At 35.8% G+C, this 23,891-nt stretch overlaps 1 long non-coding RNA gene across 1 annotated transcript; it reads left to right on the top strand.

Moving 5' to 3' along the window:
• The first annotated feature begins 7,502 nt into the window (after positions 1-7,502).
• On the top strand, positions 7,503-10,012 carry LOC140021769 (uncharacterized). Its single transcript, XR_011825749.1, has 3 exons — positions 7,503-7,693; positions 9,054-9,112; positions 9,841-10,012. It is a non-coding gene; the product is annotated as an uncharacterized lncRNA (long non-coding RNA).
• Positions 10,013-23,891: the final 13,879 nt, after the last annotated feature.

The following is a 23,891-nucleotide window of genomic DNA, read 5'->3' as shown; positions in this document are numbered from 1 at the left end:
GAGGCCGAATTAGCCTTGGATTAAAACATACAAGTTGTAGAGAATGGTATTTTATAGTTGCCTACAAAATTTCAGCTCAATTAGAGCAACGTAACCTATGAAAAGACCAAAATACCCCTGCTGCCCTATTTCTGTCCGAAACTGAATATCAGCTTTGGTAATTGATTAATTTGATTGGGAATACGACTGATTTAGTTGTTGATGTCTTCTTAACATTTATAGCCTGGTATCTTAGCGTTCATATGGATTTTGAATTACCTGATTTGGAGTTGTGTGTGCTGAGATAAGGGTGAATGAATCAGGACTGCCAGTTGAATTCCACGGTGAGTTTCGAACTGGAAAATTTGGAGTTGTTTTGGTAAATTTGATCTAGTTAGGGTAAGAACTGGACTGAGTTCCTTCTTCAACACTGTAGCCCTTTCTCTTAGCTTCGAAACGGTGTAAATGAAACCTCAATTCGACAAGGATAGCTTCAATTGCTGTAATTCCGTTAAACAACAGCAAACCTGCCTTTTGTTTCCCAACCCAAACTTCGTTTCCGCATATGTCCTAGTTTGATTTTGCACTTATACATTCCATATGATTTTACTCTAGTGATATGTGGATTTGATTTATGACTCGTATTCGAGCCTTATGGTGGCTCTAAATAAAGGTGTTTGATAGCTTGTGATTTGTGGGTGTTGAGGTTTGGTTGGAAAGTAAAGAAAGACAAGGGAAATGCCGTCAAAATTTTCGCGGAGCTTCTGCACAGTCTCAGGAAATTTGCTATATCTTGATGTAGGAATGTCAGAATTGAGTTCTATTTGTTGTGTTTTAAACTAGATTCATAGGGCTATAAACCATGTAAATTTCATATCCTGTTTATGCCTGTACCATTTATGGTGATTTTTCAAAATTGACTGAAATATTGTACCTGTTCTGTCTTTCACTGGATAAAGCAGCAATTTGAAGCTTGAATTTGACTGACTTGTGTTCTGAATCTTATGAGGATGTTTTCTGGAAAGTTATATTTCTTTGAATGTATTTTCTAACGGTATAACTTTTACTAATTTTGGACTTACAAAACTTGAGATATGATTTTTCATATAGGGTTGCACGAAACTGGAAAATCCTGTTTTCCTAGTATTGATCTTGCTTTCATTATCTACTTCAAATTTGGAATTGGTCAGTCATTGTAGGTAGGGTTTTGAAGTTGTTCATGCTTTTAAGACTAATTGTTACCTTTTCACTCCGAAGTCATCTCTTTGCTTTGCATTAATGGTTCTTTTGACTAGGCATATGGCTCGTAACCGAGTCTCACTTGCGAATTCCATACTAGGTCTTGGAGTAGAGTCTTAAGTGTTTGCCTTGATTGTTCTAGGAGGTGCCGACGATTAAAGCCACACTTGGGAAGGAAACTTTTGAAGTTATCCTTATTTGAACTGGTGAGTGCACCACTCCCCTGAGTAATTGCTAAACTGGTTTTTTGTACTTGCAACTTGCTATTTGAATATCTTTCCTGACTGTTTATCTTGTATGAGATGAGAGTGTACTTTATCACACTCGTTCTCTAGCCTGTACTGAACGAACTGGAATCTATTACTTGTACTTGTTATGTACTTGAACTTGTTACTTGCACTTGTTATGAGATCGTTTGGAATTGTGTCCAATGATCGTCCTGTTAAACTTGATCGTCCTGTTAAACTTGAACTCAAACTCATGGGGAATTAATTAAATCGAGCCAGTAAGGGCTTGGTCGAGATAATTGACGATCCATGGGTACCTGTTCCTGGGGAATCTTTGGGTATTGAGACTCTTGATTCCGGTATACTCGAGTATTACCATTCCTGTTCCTGTTTGGCGTTCGAGCCCGGTAAGGGGTATGTTTGGTGAACGGGGTTTTGACGTTAAAGTGGTGTTCTACTGGATTGGTTCCTTTATTTGAACGTTGACGGAGGGTCAACAAGACTGGATCAAATATAGCCACGGGGATTTGGCTCATGAGAGCCACCTATATCCTTTACATTGTGACATTCATTCATTTCTCGTATTTGATGTGAATATGTGCCTCCAAAGTGCTTTCACATGAATTCTACTGATTCTACTGTTTATACTGTTGGTACCTCATTGAGTTTCTAGCTCACCCCGTTCCGTTATCCTTGTTTTCCTTACAGGAAATCACCTTTTGAAGACTATGATGTTTTGAAGCATGAGTTGAGCTAGTTTAGTATTCTTTTGTATAGCTCCTCGATGGTTGGAAAACCTTAAATGTATTTTAACCAAACAATTCCCTTTTGAATTGTAAATTTGCAACCATGTGTATATAAAAGTGTTTAACCATGTTCCTAACTTGATTGGGTTTGGAAATCTTCTTTTCTAGGGTTATCTAAAGTTGTTGTGCTTGGTTGGGTTTCGGACAGTGAATGTTATCTTCTCGAAGTTCTTTTGAGCGGTTGGTAGGGTTACACTCGTTCCGGATCTGTAGTCCCGGCGAGAGCTGGGCAGGCGGTCCGCCGAACCCTTTGGTTCGCCTTAGAGGGGAGGTGGGACTGTCACTGGTGGTATCAGAGCTGCTTCGCGTGGTTTCTACGCGGAGTGAGCTTGGGCCAAGTGGTGTTATGGTCCCGATGTATAAGTGCTCTTTGAGCATAAGCTATGGATCGTGAGGTGTTATAAGATATAAACCTTTATCATGGTGCTTTGGGATAGTAGATCTGTAGGTCAGGTAAGAATCTCGATTGTAGATGAATTACTCTTGGGACTGGCTGATGAGAACATGAAGATTTGGATTCCCTTCAAATTCAAGGAAATTCAATTGATGGTTGATGGTGTAATCGGGTTCAAGAATCATTGAAGATTTGTCATACTTATTTCTTGTTATTTATTTAAGTAAGTTTCCAGCAATACTTGTTAGTTAGTCTTGAGTTATTAAGGGAAATAAAGGCTAAGGTCATGTTGACCATAGTTAAGCCAATTGAGTCAGTTAGTTTCCTATTCTAATTGAATTAGAGTTTTAGAAAAGTAGTTAATTGCTTCCAAATTTATTTAGGAAGTTGTGTCAAGTCAAATAAGGAAGTTTGTATTGTTTCCAATTTAGATTAGGGTTTTGAGTCTTGTAAAGTTATAAATAGCCAACTTTATTTAACTATTCAGGACATGAGATTGAAGATGAATTAATAAAAAGAGAGTTGTCTCCTTTTATGGAGTTCCTTGATGGAACTTGAGTTTCTTCTTGAACAGTATCAAGTATTTAGCTTGGATACTTGTGGTGTTCAAGGCAAGATGACCACATCATCTTGTTCTTTCAAGCCAATAACCAATCCACTAGGTTTTTAGAAACGGGTTCTCTTTAGGTCTAGCAAGGTAGTTATTGTTCCTTAACCAATAACCAATCCACTAGGTTTCTAGAAACGGGTTCTCTTTAGGTCTAGCAAGATAGTTATTGTTCCATAACCTGATCAAGATAGATCCTTCCGCTGCCTGATCGACTTGGTTCTTCAAGACAGGTTCTTGCTGGGTCGAGTTCGTATCATCTGGTATCAGAGCTTCGGCTCTTGTTTCAGGTTAATATCCTTTTGTTTTCTTTTGTTTTCTATTTATTTTTCTAACAAAACCCTAGCCACCTTTTGATTTAAAAGAAACAAAAAAAATTTTTGATTCTTGTTTTCTTGATTTTATCACTTGAGTCTAACCTACCTTGTGATTGATCGAGGTTGAAATTTTTTGGTGTGATTACGTTCTTGAAAATAGGTTTTTCAAGGGTTTAACTCCCATTAAATTTCTTCCAAGTGAAGTCATAACCTTGTGTTCAGTCGTCAAAAGCAAAAAAAAAAAAAAAAAAAAAAAAAATTCGGAACTGTTCACGGCGGTACTATTCATCGGACTATTCATGACTGTAGCAATACTGTTCATCCGATGCTACTGTAGCGGTACTGTTCATCCGAAATTTTTTTTTTTTTAAAACCTTGTGTTTGTTTCTTGATACTTTGAAAACCCTAAAAATCATCCTCTTGAATCTTGAAGTGCAGCTACCTTATTTTCTTGAATTGGCAAGTTAGAAAAACAAAAAAAGGAAGAAAGAAAGAAAAAAAAAAAGGTAGCCTTGCCTTGAATGGTTTCCAAATCTTGACTGAAATCTTGATTGATTTCCAAATCTTGATTGATATCTTGATTGATTGCCAAATCTTGATTGATTTCCAAATATTGGTTGACTTCCAAATTCTAGCCAAGTACAATTGGATGAAGATATTCTTGACAAATGGAGCATGTGCAATGGTTCGTGTTCATAATCAAGTTGAGTTGGCGACATGGTTCTTGGATTGCATTTATCAAGACATTCTCCGAGTTACTCCTTTGTAAGCAAGCACTCGATTTGAGGACAAATCATCTTTCAAGAGGAGGGGAATGATGAGAACATGAAGATTTGGATTCCCTTCAAATTCAAGGAAATTCAATTGATGGTTGATGGTGCAATCGGGTTCAAGAATCATTGAAGAAGAGCCCTAAAATGCTTTCTTGGGTAGCCTTATTAATATGGACCATGGTTTTCTGAATTCGAGGTTTTTCATTCTATATCAAACTCTCCCTCTTAAAAAGAACTCGTTCTCGAATTCTACAATAAAGTTTGATGCACAAACCGCACGAAGATATAGCCACAACCTATCACAAATTTTGTAGGGTCGACACTTGCAATGGAAAGTTGGCACCTAACTATGAACATAGGAAGTTGCATGCGGTCCTGGGAGGATCTCAGATCCCATGAGTTCACCATCTTCCATTGTCAAAACAAATTTGACTACGCACGTGAGGAGGACGCAAAATTCAACTTTCTCGATTTTTGTAAGAAATTCATCAATAGGAGAAAATTTGCCGCACATGATTTCCTTACCAAAATCAAAATTCTCATGATCCAAATTGTAATTGGCTCCACGGATTTAACAGGCAACAAATCCAGAAATGGGGGAATTGTTGATGCTATATCTGCAAAGATCTCATCAACCTCTAGATTTTTAAATTCTTTCAACACCTCTCGCTCTATGGTTGGAAAATTTAGATCTATTTCAGGTTTCACGGTGGACAAGCATGGAATAAATTCAACCTTTTAATCCTCAGATTCACAGATGAATTCCTCCTCTTTGTTCTTAGGCATGCAAGTATATTCTTGCTCCTCAATCTTGGGCTCCAGTGCTTCAATAGACTTGGATTTTATTGTTGGATTCTTAATCCAATGTTGGACTTATATATGAATAATTATGTGTTGCAAATTGTTAAATAAGGTTAAATCCAATTAAAGTGATCAAATATGGTTTGGGATTAATGTATCCAATAGGGTGTGGCATTTAATGTATAGAGATTTAAGAATATTTCATATTTCTATGATGGGCTGAAATAGGAATTCAAAAGATAACAGGAATATTATCTATAAATAGGGTTATGATCCCCAGATCACATGTATTCTTATTGTCGTATTTTCTAGTACTACAAAATAGCTCTTTTCTGATATCCCATCGTCAGGAAAGAAACTAGAGAGAAATTAAAGGACTCTATCAAGGATTGACAAATACGTATTGAAATGAAAGGTCACCCCAAAATGTCTAAGGATTCACATATCAGTTTGTCAACATGAATCCAGGTACGCTTTCACAATTTTACTATCAATTTATTTCTTAATAATCGTCATATAGATTTTGGGTTTAATAAGTGATGATTTTTATCAAAAATTAAATATAAACAACCACCCTAATAAGTGGTATCAGAGTTAGATATGGTTGATTATTGAGAAATAATTTGAATTTAGTAATTCATAATTTTTTTAAGAGTTATGATTAATTTAGGTTCTGTTTACACAACTGAAAGTCTTTGTTCGGTGATTTTTGTTAAGTTCAATGATTGTTTCACGATACAGCTTCGTGTTTCGGATTTCATGTTTCGGCTTTGGTATTTATTTTTGGAAGTCTTGGTTGCTGATGGCATGAATTGCTGTGATAAACAATTGTTGTTCTAATGGCACGCCGTATGACTTCATCCATAATGTTATCTTTATACTTTCACACAATTATATCATATGATTCATGAATTCGGTCAACATTTGAATCTAGTGGGCTCCACGGATTCTTACACATGAATTGATATGATATTCAAGTGGGCTCTATGGTAATCAAACTTTAGCCACGATTCATTGATATTTTAGTGTGCCAACTTTCTTTATAAATTAATTTGGTTAATACTTGAATTTTTTGAGTCTTTTTCTTATGTAATAAAGCTAATATGTATATATTTATGAATTCAGACAAAATTAGGATTTCTTCAATTTGAATGAACCCTAATAAAGTTAAATAAGATATTTAAGACTTATAAAGCCCAAAATGATGGCCCACTAAATATAAAGTTTTAAAAGACATTTATGGACTTCAAGACAATTTAGGGTTTAAATGATAAATTTGGATCAAATTATAGATATGGATTTTTGGTTCAATAAGTCTTGATCTAATTTGACTGGTTTGACCAGATTTGATTGGTTTGATCATGCTTGACCAGAGTTAACCAAAGTTGATTTTGATCAAAATTTTTGTTTAATTTATATAATTTTAAATTTGAATATTAATATGATTATATATAGTTTGAAATAAATTAATTAAAACAATATTCCACCAAAACAACCTCTATTGTGAAAATTAATTTATTTTAGAATATAACTAGTTGGGTACTTGTGATTTTATGAATATTGATCGACTCAAAGTGTAACATCCCGAATATTAGGAGGTTGTTTGTGAAGAAAATACTAAAGTGTATTTCTTTGGGTTGATTTAAAACCTTATTTTGGTTTAAAAGACTAGAAACCCTAATATTGTAGCCAAAAACCCTAGTTTACTTATGACTAACCGGTTTTCCTAAATGTCTCATATTTTAATTAAAACCCTAATTTTAATTACTGGAATTGGAAAATTCCTCACGTTTTCTTAAAAATTTCTTTTTATTTGAAGATTATCATTTATTAAAGCCCTACTATCCAATTATTCCATGATAAGTGTAAATAAACCTAGAAAATAAGGTTTTACACTTCGGTTTCAAGTTTGGAGCAAAATTAGGGTTTTCGCGATTTTTCGCCGGATGAATTTTCGGTACAGAGTAAGGATTAAATTTGGAGATTAAAAGTGACTTTTGAGTGAGAAATAATATGTGATTAGTAGCAATGGTATAAAGTTAGTGAATGGGAAGTAAAAACCCTAGTACGTGAGTTTTAAGAAAAACGGCGCCATCCGGCGGGTCCCGCGCACTACCGTTTGAACGCACCACTTGACCACCACTTTCTTACTGTATAAGCTCATTACTAATTGAGCAAAATATCTTCCCCCTCATGATGATAGCTTGACCGAATGTGTGGCTCAAAGGCAAGGCAAGAGAAAGAAAATTTTGTGGTCAAGATTAGTCCAAGTGTTGGCCAAGATTTGTGGACACCATTAGTCCTAATTCTCTTACTCTCTTATAAGACAAGTTAAGCCCCATTTTTCCTTCATTTCTGCTGCTAAGAGCCGAGAGAGGGAGAGAGGAAGAATAAGAGAGAAACCTCTTCATTTCTTCTTGGATTCATCTATAAAGCAAGAATCAAACCAAACCAAACCGATTAATCTTCTCCTTGAGTGATTAGCTAGTGTTTGGTGGTGAAATTTTGGAAAGAGAAGGCTTGGGCTACCCTTGGAGAACTCAAATCAAGGTAAGAGGATGATATCTCTCTAACTTTCTCTTTCAATCATGGTTAAAGTAAGCTTAGTAGCTTGATTGGTGGTGGATTCATGGATGCTAGCATGTGTAGAAGTTTTTCCCCAATTTAATTGATGAACTAGGGCTGTGGAATTTCTGCCCAACTTGATGTGTGATACTTGTATGTTACCATTGAGGTTTTATAAGGTGTTTTGGGAGTGATTGGAGTGAGAAATTAGGGAAAATTTCACTAGAAACTACAAATTCCAGATTTCTGGAAAATTCTTGATCACTTCTGTCCGAATTTGTATCTATGTGTTAGAGGCCGATTTGGCCTTGGGTCAAAGAAGGAAAGTTGTAGGAAATGATGTTTTATAGGTTCCTATAAAATTTCAGCTCAATCGGAGCAACGTAGAACGTGAAAAGTCCAAAATACCCCTACTGTTTTAAGAATTTCCCAGCAGTCCGTTTCTTCAGTTCAGTCCAGTTTATCACGATTTTTGATCAGGATCCATTCTGATTTAGCTCTGGACCAAAACATAAAAGTTGTAGTGTTCTGAAGTAGCTTTAAAATTCCTCAAAGAAAACCTGATTCGGACTTTTGTACACTGAGTTAGGTCCGCTACAGCATAATGCGTTTAAACAGCCGATGAATTGGTTTCTGGTTTAGTAGTCTGAGATTTTGACTAAGTTACATTAGGAAATGGACTAAGTGACCTTCATGAATGTTGTAGCTTTGTGTCTTAGCTTCGAAACGGCATAGGTTTCGTCTTAATCCGATAAGCGTAGCCTCGGACAAGTTATTTCCGCTTGTATACATCAAATCTGTCTTGTGCCACATTGAATTTCTGCACTTGTACTTGATGCGGTTCTTGTTGTTATGATATTGTGAGCCTATGGAATGGCTCTTGACATAAATTGCTGATATGTATGTTGTTGGGCTGTTGTTGAAGAAAAATAATGAAGCCTAAATGGCTGGAAAAATTAGGTAAACACAAAGGGCATGCTGCCCAAATTTACGCTCGAGGACTATATAAATATACTTGCGACTTGGGTCGAGTTGATATGAATAGTACTTGAACCATCTAGGGAACTTGAGTCTTCTTGTTCGAGGTATATAAGTAAGGACTTGGCCGAACTTGTACCCTTGAGAAATGAAATAATGATTGCTCAAAGTACGTTTTCCCTTGTACTTTCGACTCGCATGACCATTTCAAGTATAAATGTTACAAAGTTTTATCATTTAAAAAGTGAGCGAGTATCTCACGAGTATTCTCCAAGTGAATTTCAATTTCTTGATTCTTATTGAACGAAACGTCTAAGTTTCGAACTCTAGTCATGTTTCAAAGTTCTCAAATTGAGTTTTATCGCAGATTTGGACTCCGAACTCGGAGTATAACCTGAAAGTGACCAGTAGCACTATATCTTTTGGGTGAGTGCTTTCAAATACCGAATTGAACTTGATACTTGAACTTGATACGTGACCAATCTGATTACATGTTATATACGTGAATTGTAAGGGCAAGAGTGTACTTTATCGCACTTGCCCTTACGTGATATACTTGTTTATTGTTGCAATTGACTTGATATACTTGTTTATGATGCGCGCACTTCCTGGAATTCCAGAAACCCTGTGGCGAGTTACTCTAGTCGAGCCGGCAAGAGCTTGGTCGATTGGGTAACGAATCCTGGGTCTCTTGTATTGTCGAGTGGAGTGATATCTCCTCGACTAATCGGTATACTCGAGTATTACCACCCGTGTTCTTGAGGATTTTGGGCCCAGCTGGGGGTTGAACGGTGGACGGAGAGTCGTTTAAGTGGTGTTCTACTGGATTGGTTACTTACTTGAAAGTTGACGGAGTGTCAACTACTACGGGATCAAGCTTCTAGTAATGTAATGGGAATTTGGCTCCTGAGAGTCATCCGTATCCTTATACTTTGGAGTAGTTATTGTTTATTGGATTATTGTTTCTTTTGAAAAATTTTCTACATTCGCTCATTTTAAGATTTCTACTTGACGTGTTACTGTTCACATTTATGAACACTTTATGCTCGTTACTTTGCTATATCGAAAACTCGTACTTATAAATAATGGTCAATTTGCTATTTGGAACCTCACTGGGCTTTTAGCTCATTCCACTCCATTTGTTTTCCTTTCAGGGGTACGAGCGAGGTGTGAGATATGTAAAGTCTAGCATAGACTAGCTGTTTGATTTTGACTTGTACTCACGCTATTCCTCGGATGGAACATGTTGTATTTGGATTGTATTCGTTTTGATCTAGTTTGGTGTATTGAGACTTCGTACTTCGATTTCTATTAATGTAAATTATAAGCTTGAATTGGGAATGTTATTTATGGTTCATGAATGTGTGTACGTGACTCGATTGAGATAGTGAGTGAGTCCTGGCGAGAGCTGGGCAGGCGGTCCGCCGAACCCTTTGGTACGCCTTAGGGGGAGGTGGGGTCGTCACACAAAGGAAGGTCAATATTTAATAAAATTATATATGCACTTGTGGTAATAAACACGTGATAATTATTCTACTTTTTACATGTGAATTATAAATTGGCCCAAAGGTAAATTTATTTTTTGACATGTTATTATTGTCAGTGTTTATTACTGCGCCAACATATCAATTAGAAATTAATATTTTGTCCAAAGACAGAATATTAATGGAACATCAGTATTTTGAAATGGGACTGCCATTATTTAAATTTATTATTATTTTGATTTATGTGAGTTTGTTTTAATTATATTATATTTTCTATTCAGTTGCGAATGATCTTACAAATATTGCTATCAACATCAATAATATTCCTATGTTGAATAACACAAATTTCAAATCTTGCAAAGAAAATCTCTTGATAGTATTTGGAGTAATAGATTTTGACCTTTGCATTAAGGGATGATTCTCCTCCACCTCTTAAAGATCAGAGTACCTCTGATGAAAAGAGAGATAAGGAAATGTGGGAGAAATCAAACCAATTGTATCTGATGATCATTAAAAAGGTCGTCCCAGAAGCATTCAGAGGAACAATGTTAGAAACGGTAACAACCGCTAAAGAGTTCCTTCAGAACATTGAAAAAAGGTTTGTCAAGAACAAAAATACTGAATTAGTACGTTCTTGACATGTTTAGTTTCAATGAAATATAGTGGTAAAGGTAATATCAAAGACTACATCATAGAGATGTCTTATCTTGTTTCAAAATTAAATACACTTAAGTTAGTACTCTCTGAAGAGTTACTAGTGCATTTGATTTTAATATCTCTTCTTACATAGTTTAGTCAATTTAAGGTGAGTTACAACTATCAAAAAGAGATTTGGTCTCTAAATGAACTCATCTCACACTACGTACAAAAAGAGGAAGTGTTGAAACAAGATCAGGCCGAGAGTGCTCATCTGGTCTCAACCACTAATAATAAAAGTAAGGAATTTAAGAGAAAAAAGGATAAAAAAGCTGCAGGTACGACACCACAAAAGAAATAACAAAAGAAATCAGTTGATCAGGGAAAGAATAGTTGTTTCTTCTGTGGAGTTGAAGGGTATAAAAGGAAACATTGCACCAACTATCACGTTTGGCGTGCTAAGAAATGTATGCTTCTTAATTTAGTTTGTTCTGAGATTAATGTAACTTCGGTACCTAAACACACATGGTAGTTAGATTCTGGTACAACAACTCACATCAATGTGTCTATGCAGAGTTGTTTGAATTGCCGAAAATCTAATGATAATGAAAGATATATCTACGTGGGCGATGACAAAACAGTTCAAGTTGAGACAATATGGGTTTTTAAATTATTGTTAAAGATAGAATGTTATTTGGATTTTAATGAAACATTTGTTGTACCGTCTTTTTAATGAAATTTAATTTCTATTTCTGCTTTGAACAAATTTGATTATTTTTGTTCATTTGAAAATGAAAAGTTTAAATTGTTTCATGATTCAAAATTGGTTGATTCTGGTTCTTTAATGACTACGATAATCTATATTTAATTGATACAATTGTCTCATTTAATGAATCTCTGTATTTAAGTACTAGAGAATTAAAGTGAAAATTAATCAATGAGAATTCAATTGCATTATGGCACAAGAGATTGAGACATATCTCCAAACGGAGAATGGAAAGATTTTTATCAAATGAAATTCTCGACCCCCTGAATTTTACAGATTTCGATGATTGTGTTAACTGTATCAAGAGGAAATAAACCCATAAAAGGAGATTTGAAACCAATAGGCTCTCAAACATCTTAGAACTTATATATACAGATATTTGTGGGTTATTTTCGACATCTGATTGGAATGGTTAACAATATTTTATAACGTTCAAACGATTTTTTCAAGATATGGTTACATATATCTCATTTCTGAAAAATCACAGTCACTAGACATGTTCAAAAATTTTAAAACTGAAATGGAAAACTAACTCAACAAAAGAATTAAAAGCGTCAAATCTGACTGTGGTGGTGAGTACTATGGTACATATGACGATTCAAATGAACAACGTCCAGAATCATTTGCTAAATACTTAGAGGAATACGGTATCGTCCCACAGTATACTATATCATGGTCACCCACTATGAATGGTGTAGTTGAAAGACGAAATAGAACGCTTAAAAACATGATAATGAGTATAATAGGTCATTTTACCTTACTAGAGTCATTTTGGGGAGAAGCACTTAAGACGGCGGCATATATTCTTAACAGAGTTCCAACTAAAGCAACTATCAAAACCCTTTATGAGTTTTGGACAGGAAAAAAATTCAATTTAAAGCATTTTCATATTTGGGGATGTCCAACTGAGGCAAAACCTTATAAATCAAATAAAAAGAAACTGAATTCAAGAACGGTTAGTTGTTATATTATTGGATACTCTGAAAGATCCAGAATTTTTAAGTTTTATGATCCCACGACTAAATCGATTTTTGAGACAGAAAATATCTGGTTCTTTGAGGATGTCAAATTTGGGAGAGAAAATATAGTAAGGGATCTTGTCTTGAAAGAAGAATATGTCAATATTTTCACATGTGTCATTGATCTTATTCAAAATTTCATTCTTGATCTTGATAATGACATAACAAATCAAAACAATGTTAAAGAAAAAACTGTTATATTGGACCAAACTCTTCCTCTTCAAGAACCAGTGTCATTAAGAAGATCCACTAGAGAAATAGAAGGTGTAATACCAGATGATTACATTATTTTTCTCCAAGAACATGAGGATAACACTGGATTGATGGAAGATGATCCAATCAACTTCCGTTAAATCATAGAAAATTCAAATTCTCAAAAATGGATCGATGGCATGAATGAAAAGATTAAATCCATAAAAGACAATGATTTTGGGATTTGGTCCCATTACCAGAAGTTGAAAAACTTATTAGTTGTAAATGGATATTTAAAATCAAGAGAGATTCGAAAGATAATGTAAAAAGATACAAAACTCGTCTTATAGTTAAGGGATTTACATAAAAAAAAGGTATCAACTATAAAGAAACCTTCTCTCTGGTCTCTTCGAATGACTCTTTTAGAATTATCATGGCATTAATGGCGCATTTCAATATTGAGTTACACTAAATGGATATAAAGACAGTGTTTCTCAATGGTGACATTGATGAGATAATTTATATGGTGCAACCAAAAAATTTTGTATCAGGAGATCCAAAAAATATGGTTTACAAAGTTAAAAAATTTATCTATAAGTTCAAACAAGCATCTCGACAATGGTATTTCAAATTTCATCAAGTGATCATTTCATTTGATTTTGAGATAAATTTAGTAGATGATTATATATCCATAAGTTCTGTGGGAGTAAATATATTTTTTTGGTATTGTATGTTGATGACATTTTGCTTGCCAGCAACGATATGGATCTATTGCATGAAACCAAAAGATTTCTAACTAATAATTTTAAAATGAAAGATTTTAGTGATGCATTTTTTGTGTTCGGCATATAAATACACCGAAATTGGTCTCGAGGTATTTTGAGACTATCACAAAAGGGTTATATCGAAAAAGTTTTTAAAAAATATGGCATGCAAAATTGTAAAACAGTTGACACCCCTGTGGTTCAAAAAGATAAGTTTAGTCTTGAGCAGTATTCTAAGAATACTTTTGGCGAAAAAGAAATGCAAAAGATTCTTCATGCGTCAGCAGTAGGGAGTCTAATATATACTCAAGTATGTACGCGTCCGGATATTGTGTACATTATTGAAATGTTGAGTAGATATTTAAGTAACGGTAATTAGATCATTGGAAAACAACCAAATAGGTCTTACAGTATTTACGGAAAACAAAATACTACATGCTCACATATCGGAGGTCAGATAAACTCGAGGTCATTGGGTATACTGATTCCGATTATGCGAGATGCCAAGATACTATGAAAGCGACGTCAGGTAATATTTATTTGCTAGTTGGGGGTGCTTTATCTTGGAAAAGTGTTAAACAGTCTCTTATAACATCTTCTATTATGGCTGCCGAATTTATAACTTGCTATAAGGCATCCAATCATAAAATTTGATTGCGAAATTTTGTCACAGGATTATATGTAATGAATAATATAAAAAGATCATTCAAATTATTTTGTAATAATAAGTCGGCAACTCCATATTCCAATAGCAATAGGAGTTCAATAAAATCTAAACATATAGATATCAAGTTCCTGATTGTTAAAGAAAGAGTATCAGAGTGGACAGTTATCGATAGAGTATATCGGAACAAATTCTATAGTTGTGAATCCGCTTACTAAGAGATTGCCACCCAAAATATTTCATGAATATACCGCTCGTATGGTTGTCATGTTATTAAATGATGTACAGTTTTAGTGGGAGTTTATTATTTTAAATGTTCTTACGATAATTTTTCGGTTATTAATGTTTAAAGGATATTTTATGCATAAATAAAATTTGAATTTATTTATACTCTAACTTTAGTATGGTTTGATCTCATGAAAATTTAAGGTGGACTAGTTAGAAATAGGCATGTTATGATCACATTATATGAAATTTTCATACTATACATCCACATCATGATTCATGTCATTCAATTATATCAATATACTTGACCATTGATGGGTCAAGTTACGAATTACAATAAAAGCCGCTTTGATCCTATGTTGACGTGATTGATGGACCGAATTGACTATAGATATATTTTGGTAATGATAGTAAAATTGATCTCATACGGTTAATTGTAAAATATATTTATAAAATTACACATATAGTCCAAGTGGGAGATTGTTAGATACTTAATCCAATATTAGACTTATATATGAATAATTATGTGTTGCAAACTGTCAAATAAGGTTAAGTCCAATTAAAGTGATTAAATATGGTTTGATCTTAATGTATCTAATAGGGTGTGGGTCTTTAATGTGTAGAGATTTAAGGGTATTTCCTATTTCTATGATGGGTTGAAATAGGAATTCAAAAGGTAACAAAAATATTTATCTATAAATAGAGTTATGGTCCCCAAGTCACATGTATTTTTATTATCGTATTTTATAATACTACAAAATAACTCTTTTCTGATATCTCATCGTCAGAAAAGATGCCAGAGAGAAATTAAATGGCTCTCTCAAGGATTGATAAATACGTATTGACCTGGAAGGCTATCACAAAATCTCTAAGGATTCAAATACCGATTTTCAACATGAATCCAGGTACACTTCCACAATTTTACTGTTAATTTATTTCTTAATAATCACCATATAGATTTTGGGTCTAATAGGTGATGATGTTTACCAAAAGTTAAATATAAACAACCACTCTAACATTTATTAGATCAACTAATAATGTAACTTTTCAAATATGATGTTATTGATTAATCTGGTCTCAACCCTCATATATTTGATAATTATGAGGGCATGGAAGGGACAACACAACCAATAGGTTTGTCGAGAGTGATTCTTCCGACTGTATACCTATCTCGAACATGTGGCCTATGGCATTCTCTCGCATCTGCATGCTTAAATTTCTATATCTTCTCATCAAGAGCACCCACCTGTTGACGCCGGTGATCATTGATGATATCTAGGCATTGTAATGAGTTTTAGCGGTCTTTACATGAGAAACTTACTCTGATACTATAACTGGCGCGATAGTGGAAGCATAAATTGGATAGTGCTACACGAATGTCTTCCATAAAAAAAGAACCAAGGGTCAATACATGATCAAACCCCAAAAAGAACAAGATTCAAACTTGAATCTAAGGCCTAGGGCGCATTTAAAGGAGAACGTCTAAAACCCAAACATAGCAAGTATTAAAATTCCAATAATACTGTCAAAAGGTTGGATAAATAAACTCTAGGAATGTCTATTTGTGGGTTATAGGTGTTCTAAATTGAAAAAGGAAAGAAAAATACGATGAGAAAATTTTCTGTAGACGGATCTGAGTGACTGAGTCGCGGATCCATCAAGAGGATCCGAATTGCCAAGTTTCAAAAGTCAATCCATCGGAGGAATTTGTTAGCTTGGGAACTTGGATCCACACATGAATCACTTGAAAAAATTCGCTGTGCAGATTTTTCCTTCTTTCTTTCTTTATGTACTCCTTTGCTAACACAGTTATAACTAATAATAGGGAAACTAAATAAAAACTATGAAACTATCCTATTTAAGAATCTTAAAATGACTTCTTGTGTAGCCATATTGATATGGACGACAGGTTTTTGAGTTCAAGGTTCCTCATTCCATATCACCTTGAAAGTCATTTATTATTCATGTTGCAACATTATTGTGCTGTTGAATTACTAAAAGATTATAAACTGGTCTCAATATAGTAAGTTCAAAAAGTGGAAGTTGTGATGGACTATTCTAAGAGGTGTGAATGATAAATTATTGTTGAACTTTCTTTCGAAAAGAACTCCAAAGAGAAATATGGCATCATCCCTAGGCATGGCAACAAGGTGGGGTAGGGTGGGGGATCCATCCCTCATCCCCCATCCTGTTGTCAAACATCTCCCCCGATGCCTGCTCTCGTCCTGTCCTATCTTGTTTTACCCGTGGGGGATAATTTGTCCTTTTTTTGAGCTCTAGATAGTAAAATTATTTCTCTCTCTTCTTGTAGTTATTATACTTCTCCTTATTTTGTCTTCATCCCATCTTAATGAAACAAGAACAGTAGCTTCCTTCTTTCAAAAAACATCAAAGTATAATTTGCAAAACCAACAAAAACAGTAGTGAAAGTACTTAAAAGGCAATAAAAGATCTACAAAAAAAAGAAAACCAATGGAAACAAACAGAGATGCTCATCATCAATTTGCTAATGCTCTATAATCATCATTTTGTCAACAGGTTGTCACAAATTCAAATCAATATTCAAAGTCAAACTAATATTCATACCTGACCATTGTAAGAACAGCAATAAAAATAGAAGTTTCAGTAGCTTATCAAGGAAGCATGAGTGCCTTTAAATCAAATTTTTTTGGCATATCTCATACACGGAGGGACGCCACCTCTGATTGTTCTTAATGGTCACGCAAAGAAGGAAATGATTGGTACATAGGGAAAGCTGTAAACAAGGAGTACTACTTCCTTACGTAGATACGTTGAATTGCTGCATGAGTGGTCATGTCTAGGGCAGCTAGAGATTGGATATGATTTTGTAATTGTGGCAGGAAATTAAAAAAACTGTGCTCCATACTCAGTAGTCCAGCTAGTGCATCCGCAATCGCATTCGTCTCCCTATAGATGTACTGCATGCTTCCTCAGTTTCTCGAGCAGGCCTTTGATTTTCTGGATGATATTGCAAAGTGGCCATGTAGACGACCAACGTGAAACCACCAAAAGAAAGAGAACCTAAGAGTCTACTTCTGCCTCAATCCGAGATAATGCATTTGGGCTACATATTTCCAACCCATAGAGAAGAGCACGAGCCTCCGCCTCTAAAACATTCATCTCACCGAACTCCTTGTAAAATGTCATGATTACCTTTCCCTAGTGATCACGAAGAACTCTGCCACCTGCAGCTTTTCCGTTACAAACGCTGGCATTAGTGTTGAGCTTCAAAAAGCCCATGTGTGGTACTTCCCATTTCACCGCAGTGAACCGAGTCTCTTTTTTTTATGTAAAAATGGAAAAAAAAGGTGCTAATCCTGAATCCATGCCTCCCAACAAGTGATTCTTTTTAATTCTGGAAGCAGCTCCCAACAGGTGCAAGAAGGAGATAGCTTGCCTGAAAACCCATCTTGAATCCATTTTAAGACCATCAAACCGAGCTATATTCTGGTTATGCCACACAAGCCAATCAATGATCACCGGGATGAGACCCTTGACATGATGCAGATGGCCAGTAGGAGATGACAATATCCAATGTATCACAACAACATTGAGGCAAGAATGTTGTACAAATGGAAGCCCAAAAAGAGAGTAGAAAAACCTCCAAACTTCCTAGACCACTGCATTATCAAAGAAGACGTGTCTCAATGTCTCCAGCTAAGACGTATCCAAGGCCACCCCCCGTTTCTACAAGTTGTTGTCAAGTGGTAAGCAATTATTCAAAACTCTCCAAGCTAAGAAAGATACCTTTATTGTAACCATCGGGTTCCATATCGCCTGTAACACCAGAGAGTTGCAATGTTTCTTCTGAACTATGTCATAAGCTGACTTAGTTGAAAACTCTCCCGAGAATGAAGCATTCCATACTAAGATGTCCTTACATGAAGACTGAAAGCTTATCTTGAAGATCACATCTGCTACTTGGGATGGCACCCATTCCATCATTTTGTACGTGTTCCAATCTTCCCCAGAAAAAAGGCTGCCACTGCGAACCTAGGATACATCTCCAGCTGACAAACTTTTTGCAGAGGCTCATTCAAAGCCTATCAATCTCTTCAAAAACCCACTTTCGCCTCCCCAATTTTTCAAAATATGTTCTTTTCCGACTCCTCCTGAAACCGAACATACTCTTCGCCAAATGCTAGAGCCTCTTGCTCCATCGGCCAACAATGAATGGCAACAGGGAAAGTATTTGTGCTGTATAAATTTCACCCATGGTGTATCACCTTTGCGTAGATGTACCCATAGTTTCATACCAAATGCCTTGATCATAGCAGAGAAGTCACGAAATCCTAGTCCCCCCTTCTTTCATTGGAAAGCAGAGATGGCTTCATGCCCTCCAATGTACTCATCGACCCCTTATCTCACCACTCCATAAGAAATTGTTCAATGCCCGTTTCAATGAGAGTAGCACAAACTGTGGAGGAGTCAAAACTTACAATAAAAAAATTGGATGGAAGCCAACATGTGATGGAGAAGGACTATCTTCCCCCCATGTGACAAAAATCTACAACTCTAGCTTTCTATTGTAGCACGGATCTTGCCAAGAAACTCATCAAAAAGCCTCTTGGATAGCCACCTCATGAATAAAAGAGCCCCAAGGTAGTGTAGCGGAAGTTGCTCTCTTCAAAAACCAATGATAGTGCTAGCCAACTGTACCTTCACCTGCAGCAGCCCCTGGGAGCAAATAAAGGAACTCTTCGCAATGTTTGTCCTTTGCCCCGACAACCCTTGATACGACTCCCAAAACTTCTTTATTTTCCCCAAACCATGTCGAGACAGCTGTGTCAAAATCATAGTATCATTTGCAAATGAAAATAGCAGGACCTGGCCACCAGAGGCCTTATAAAACATGCACTTCCTATTTTGAAACAAGGGGTGCTTCCCTCGTTTCAAAAACTTTGCCGCCGATAAAGGATCTCCCTGGTGTAGTCTTCAGAAAGACTTGAAAAAACCTACTTTTTCCCTATTGATTAAGATTGAGAACCAATTGTTGGAAAGAGTCCGATACAACAGATCAACAAACCATTGGCCAAATCCAAACACCCTAAGCATCAATAGAAGAAAGGACCAGTCGAGTTTGTCATAGGCCTTTTCCATGTCGAGCTGAAGAACAACATTCAGTTCCTTCAACTTCTTGTTAATGTCCACCAAAAGTTCTTGCACCAACAGTATATTATCCTCTATGTGCTAGCCCAGAACAAAGTTTGACTGAAAGGACGAGATGATCTCCAGTAGTACCTTGTTTAATCTATTAGCCAGGATTTTCGAGAGGGTTTTGGAGCTCACATTACACAAACTAATTGGCCGGAACTTCGTCCATTTGACTTCCCCTACTTTCTTTGGAATGAGAACCACCATCGTACTAGTATACCCCTTTGGTTGAATTCCTCCTAAGAAAAAGTTCGTAACAGCCAACATTAGGTCCTCTTTGATCAGATCCCAGCAAGCTTGATAGAATAGCACTGAGAAACCACCTGGCCCTGCAGCGCTATCCTTATCAATGTCAAAACTTTAGCATCAAACAAAATAAAATTTTAAAAAGAAAGATAGAGATGATGCCAATGGTAGAGAAAGCAAAGGCATGCACTCAGTGGTAGATGAAGGAGTGATCGACAAGATTGGAAGAAGGAATGGTGATGCTGGTGATCCAAGGTGACTTGGTATGAGTGAATTACACTTGTGGGCCTATGGTTGATTAGAAAGAGAGAAGAAAAGAGGGATTGAGAGACTAAATTAGAGCTTCCACACATAGGTTTTGCAGATCAATCAAAAGTGCACAGTGGTTATCAGCTTATGGGTTGGCTCTAATAGTGGAGAAAGAAACGACGAGCAAAATTGAGAGACTTGTAACTACGGGCTTGTGGCTGACTAGAAAATAGAGAAGAAAAGAGGCAACCCCCACCTAGCCCCCACCTAGCCCCATCGACGGGGAAGTAAAATTTCTCCCATCACTGCCCCGACCTAGCCCCAATCCTCACCCTATTTCTCTCTCACGAGACAAGCACCTATGGGCACCCATCCCATTGCTATATCTAACCATCCCTTTAAATTTCATTAAAATGTAGGGTGTAAGGTTCACTTTTATTAGCTTTATTAGTTGTTCATTGTTTGTCAATATCTACATGCCATTAGTCCACATATAATTAAAGTTGCTTTAGAATATTGTTTTGCATTAGTTTTTTTTCCATTTATTGATGCTACACATGGCATAACATCATACATTTCAAAAGCTTGTCTTCTGTCATACATGGAAACTAGAATTCTAACTCGTGTTATGCATGGGGTTAACATTTCAAATCAAAATACTTAAACTATTGTTGTTGAAAACAAAGTTGTTTGAAAAAAAAGGCTAAAAATTAATTATGGTATTAGTTTTTTTTTTTTTTTTTTTTTTTTAATCAAAACCTTTATTAATGGTAAGAAAATTACAATGGAGAGGAGCTAAAACGCCCTGTCATGAAAAACAGTCCTACATAGTAACTAAGGCTTCCATTGCCGGCGAATGTAAGGATAGCTAACTCTGTCTAACTGAAGAAGCCCACGAATGTCCCTTGGAAAAGAGGTAGCACAGTAGGATGAGGACGCACGAGACGTGCTGGCTAATTTGGCAAGCGAGTCCGCCACAGCATTGAGCTCTCTGTAGCAATGATGCAAGACCGAGGTGAAGTCCTCAAGTAGATGTCGAATGTGGCAAACCACCCCCCAAATCCTCCACGGACACTTCATCTCACGTCGTACTACCTTGAGGAGAGTCAGCGAGTCAATTTCAATCTCAACGTGGGGGAAGCCATGAGATTTGCAAAGCTGTAACCCTTCGAGGAGAGCCATTGCTTCAGCACTCATATTGGTCTGCCAACCATAGAAAGTGGAAAAACCATAGAGTAGCCTCCCCTCGCTATCCCGGATGAGGCCTCCTCCCCCCGCATCTCCCGGGTTCCCAAGAGAAGAACCATCAACATTTAACTTCACGTAGCCCATGGGAGGGACCATCCAACGGATTATACGGAGCCGAGCCCTGGGTGGCTGCTTAAGGAAAGGTACAAGGCCTTGAGTCCAGCAGCGTTTATCTTCAGGAGTAGAACATGTGAAAGGAGTGGCCCTTGCTATGAGCTGGAGCTCCTTAACAATGTGATTGAATATGACATGCACTGGAGTAACAACCCCCTCAAAGTAAGCCAGATTGCGAAATTTCCACAGTGCCCAACAGATGAGTGCCGGTAAGCAAATTTTAACATTATTTCATATTCAATTTTTTTACTAAAAATTAAAATAATGATTAGTTAAATCATTATTAGTGTTATACATATAGAAAATATAAGATAAAGTATAGAAGTTATAATGATAGTACGGCCAAGCGGGTGTACCCATGAGTAGTAGGGATTGGCCACGATAGGGGTAAGGATAAGGGTAGGGGAAGGGGGGTGGACGATAGTAGGGGAAAGATTAGAGGGTTGGGGAAGTATGGCAAAGGGAAGGGAGAGAGTAGCAAAAAAGATATGGTTACAATATAAGATAAATAGCAAAAAGGAGAATAAGGAGGAAGGTGATGTACATGTTTATGAAAATGTTTTATTTTAAATGACAGTAAAGGACAAAAAATTTTCACTAATGGAAAGTATGCAATGATACACTCATCAACATGGAAAACTTTGAAATTTCCTAAAAAATTATGTTTAATTGTTATATACTCTTGCATTTGCCTATAAAAATTTGTTTCATCCCAAAAAAATTCCTTTCTTTTGTCATATTGTATCCTAAGAATTTAATGTATTATTAAACTACTTATGATTCTATGAATACTAAAAAAATTAAATTACAGTTGTAGTATTGAATAAATTTTTTAAAAATAACTACATTTTAAAAAAAAAAAGAAAAGAAAACGCTAAAAATAAATAGAAAAACACCCTAATAAGATAACAAAACATATTACTAAGGGTCTAAAAGATATGCTAAACATGTACATCACCTTCCTCCTTATTCTCCTTTTTGCTATTTATCTTATATTGTAACCATATCTTTTTTGCTACTCTCTCCCTTCCCTTTGCCATACTTCCCCAACCCTCTAATCTTTCCCCTACTATCGTCCATCCCCCTTCCCCTACCCTTATCCTTACCCCTATCGTGGCCAATCCCTACTACTCATGGGTACACCCGCTTGGCCGTACTATCATTATAACTTCTATACTTTATCTTATATTTTCTATATGTATAACACTAATAATGATTTAACTAATCATTATTTTAATTTTTAGTAAAAAATTTGAATATGAAATAATGTTAAAATTTGCTTCGCTCTTTTGAATTCATTTCTCCATAGTTGATACTGCATAAAATCTAAACTGATTGCTATTGTTTCTTTAAAAATAACTTACAATATGTGAAAAAAATATGTAAACTAACACAAGAAATAACCATTTTGCCATAATAATTGATAATAACAATTCATCATGTTCCCACAACAAAATATCACGTTATTCAATTCATACTATAGATAGATATAAATTATATTTTTCTAAATTATAAGTGGGAGGATTCGTTTCTGCTCCATCTCCTCCATTCTCCCTCAATGGTCCTATTTTCTTTTCTCTACTTCCTTCTTTTATCTAGCATCCCTACTTTTTGCATACTTGAAATCCTTCCCTTTCCTCTCACCATGCATACCTCACAACTACCCTCTTTCACTAAATAATTTTATCTCCTCCCTACTCTCGTCACCCTATCCATTTCCTCCGTCGACATACTTTTTCCATCCTACCAATTGCCCTTGTTCTACCTTTGAACCATATCTTTCCCAATTCATGACCCATGTCATCATCGTTTAAAAAGTTTTGACCAAGCATAAGGTCAAAATTCTAATAAATGAGATCGTTGAAAATTTCATTAAATTTTGCATCTTTGGAATTTTCTACAAATATCCATGAAAAAAGTTTCAAAAATTCCTAAAACATTCCTGAAATGTACTATCCAAATACATCCTTGTTTAAGAATTTATTTACTATATAACTGTGACGACCCCACCTCCCCCTAAGGCGAACCAAAGGGGTTAGCGGGCTACCCGTCCAACTCTCGTCAGGACTCGAATACTAACTTATTAACAACCTTTTAAAACAAGAGCCATATCTCCAATGACAATATAAAACAATCCTTGGCCAAAACATAAGTTTATAGATTATACAAACTTCAAAATACACTACTAGATCCATTTACAACAGTTGAGTTCCCATCTTACAAAAAAAAAACTAAAAGTTGGTACAACTATGCTAAAACAAAAGATTCCGACCGAACTCGGCCTTTCCTAATCACTCGTCCAGACGCTCGTCCCCTGTAAGGAAAACAAAACTAGATGGGGTGAGTTTTCACCACATGAGGTTCCAAGAAAATCATGCAAACAAGGATATCATACTCGAGCTACAAAAAAACACAATACAGTA

The sequence above is a fragment of the Coffea arabica genome, chromosome 11e, assembly GCF_036785885.1.
Source record: "Coffea arabica cultivar ET-39 chromosome 11e, Coffea Arabica ET-39 HiFi, whole genome shotgun sequence".
Classification (NCBI taxonomy): domain Eukaryota; kingdom Viridiplantae; phylum Streptophyta; class Magnoliopsida; order Gentianales; family Rubiaceae; genus Coffea; species Coffea arabica.
Note: the sequence above shows the minus strand (reverse complement) of the source record. Positions and strands in the feature narration are given on the sequence as shown.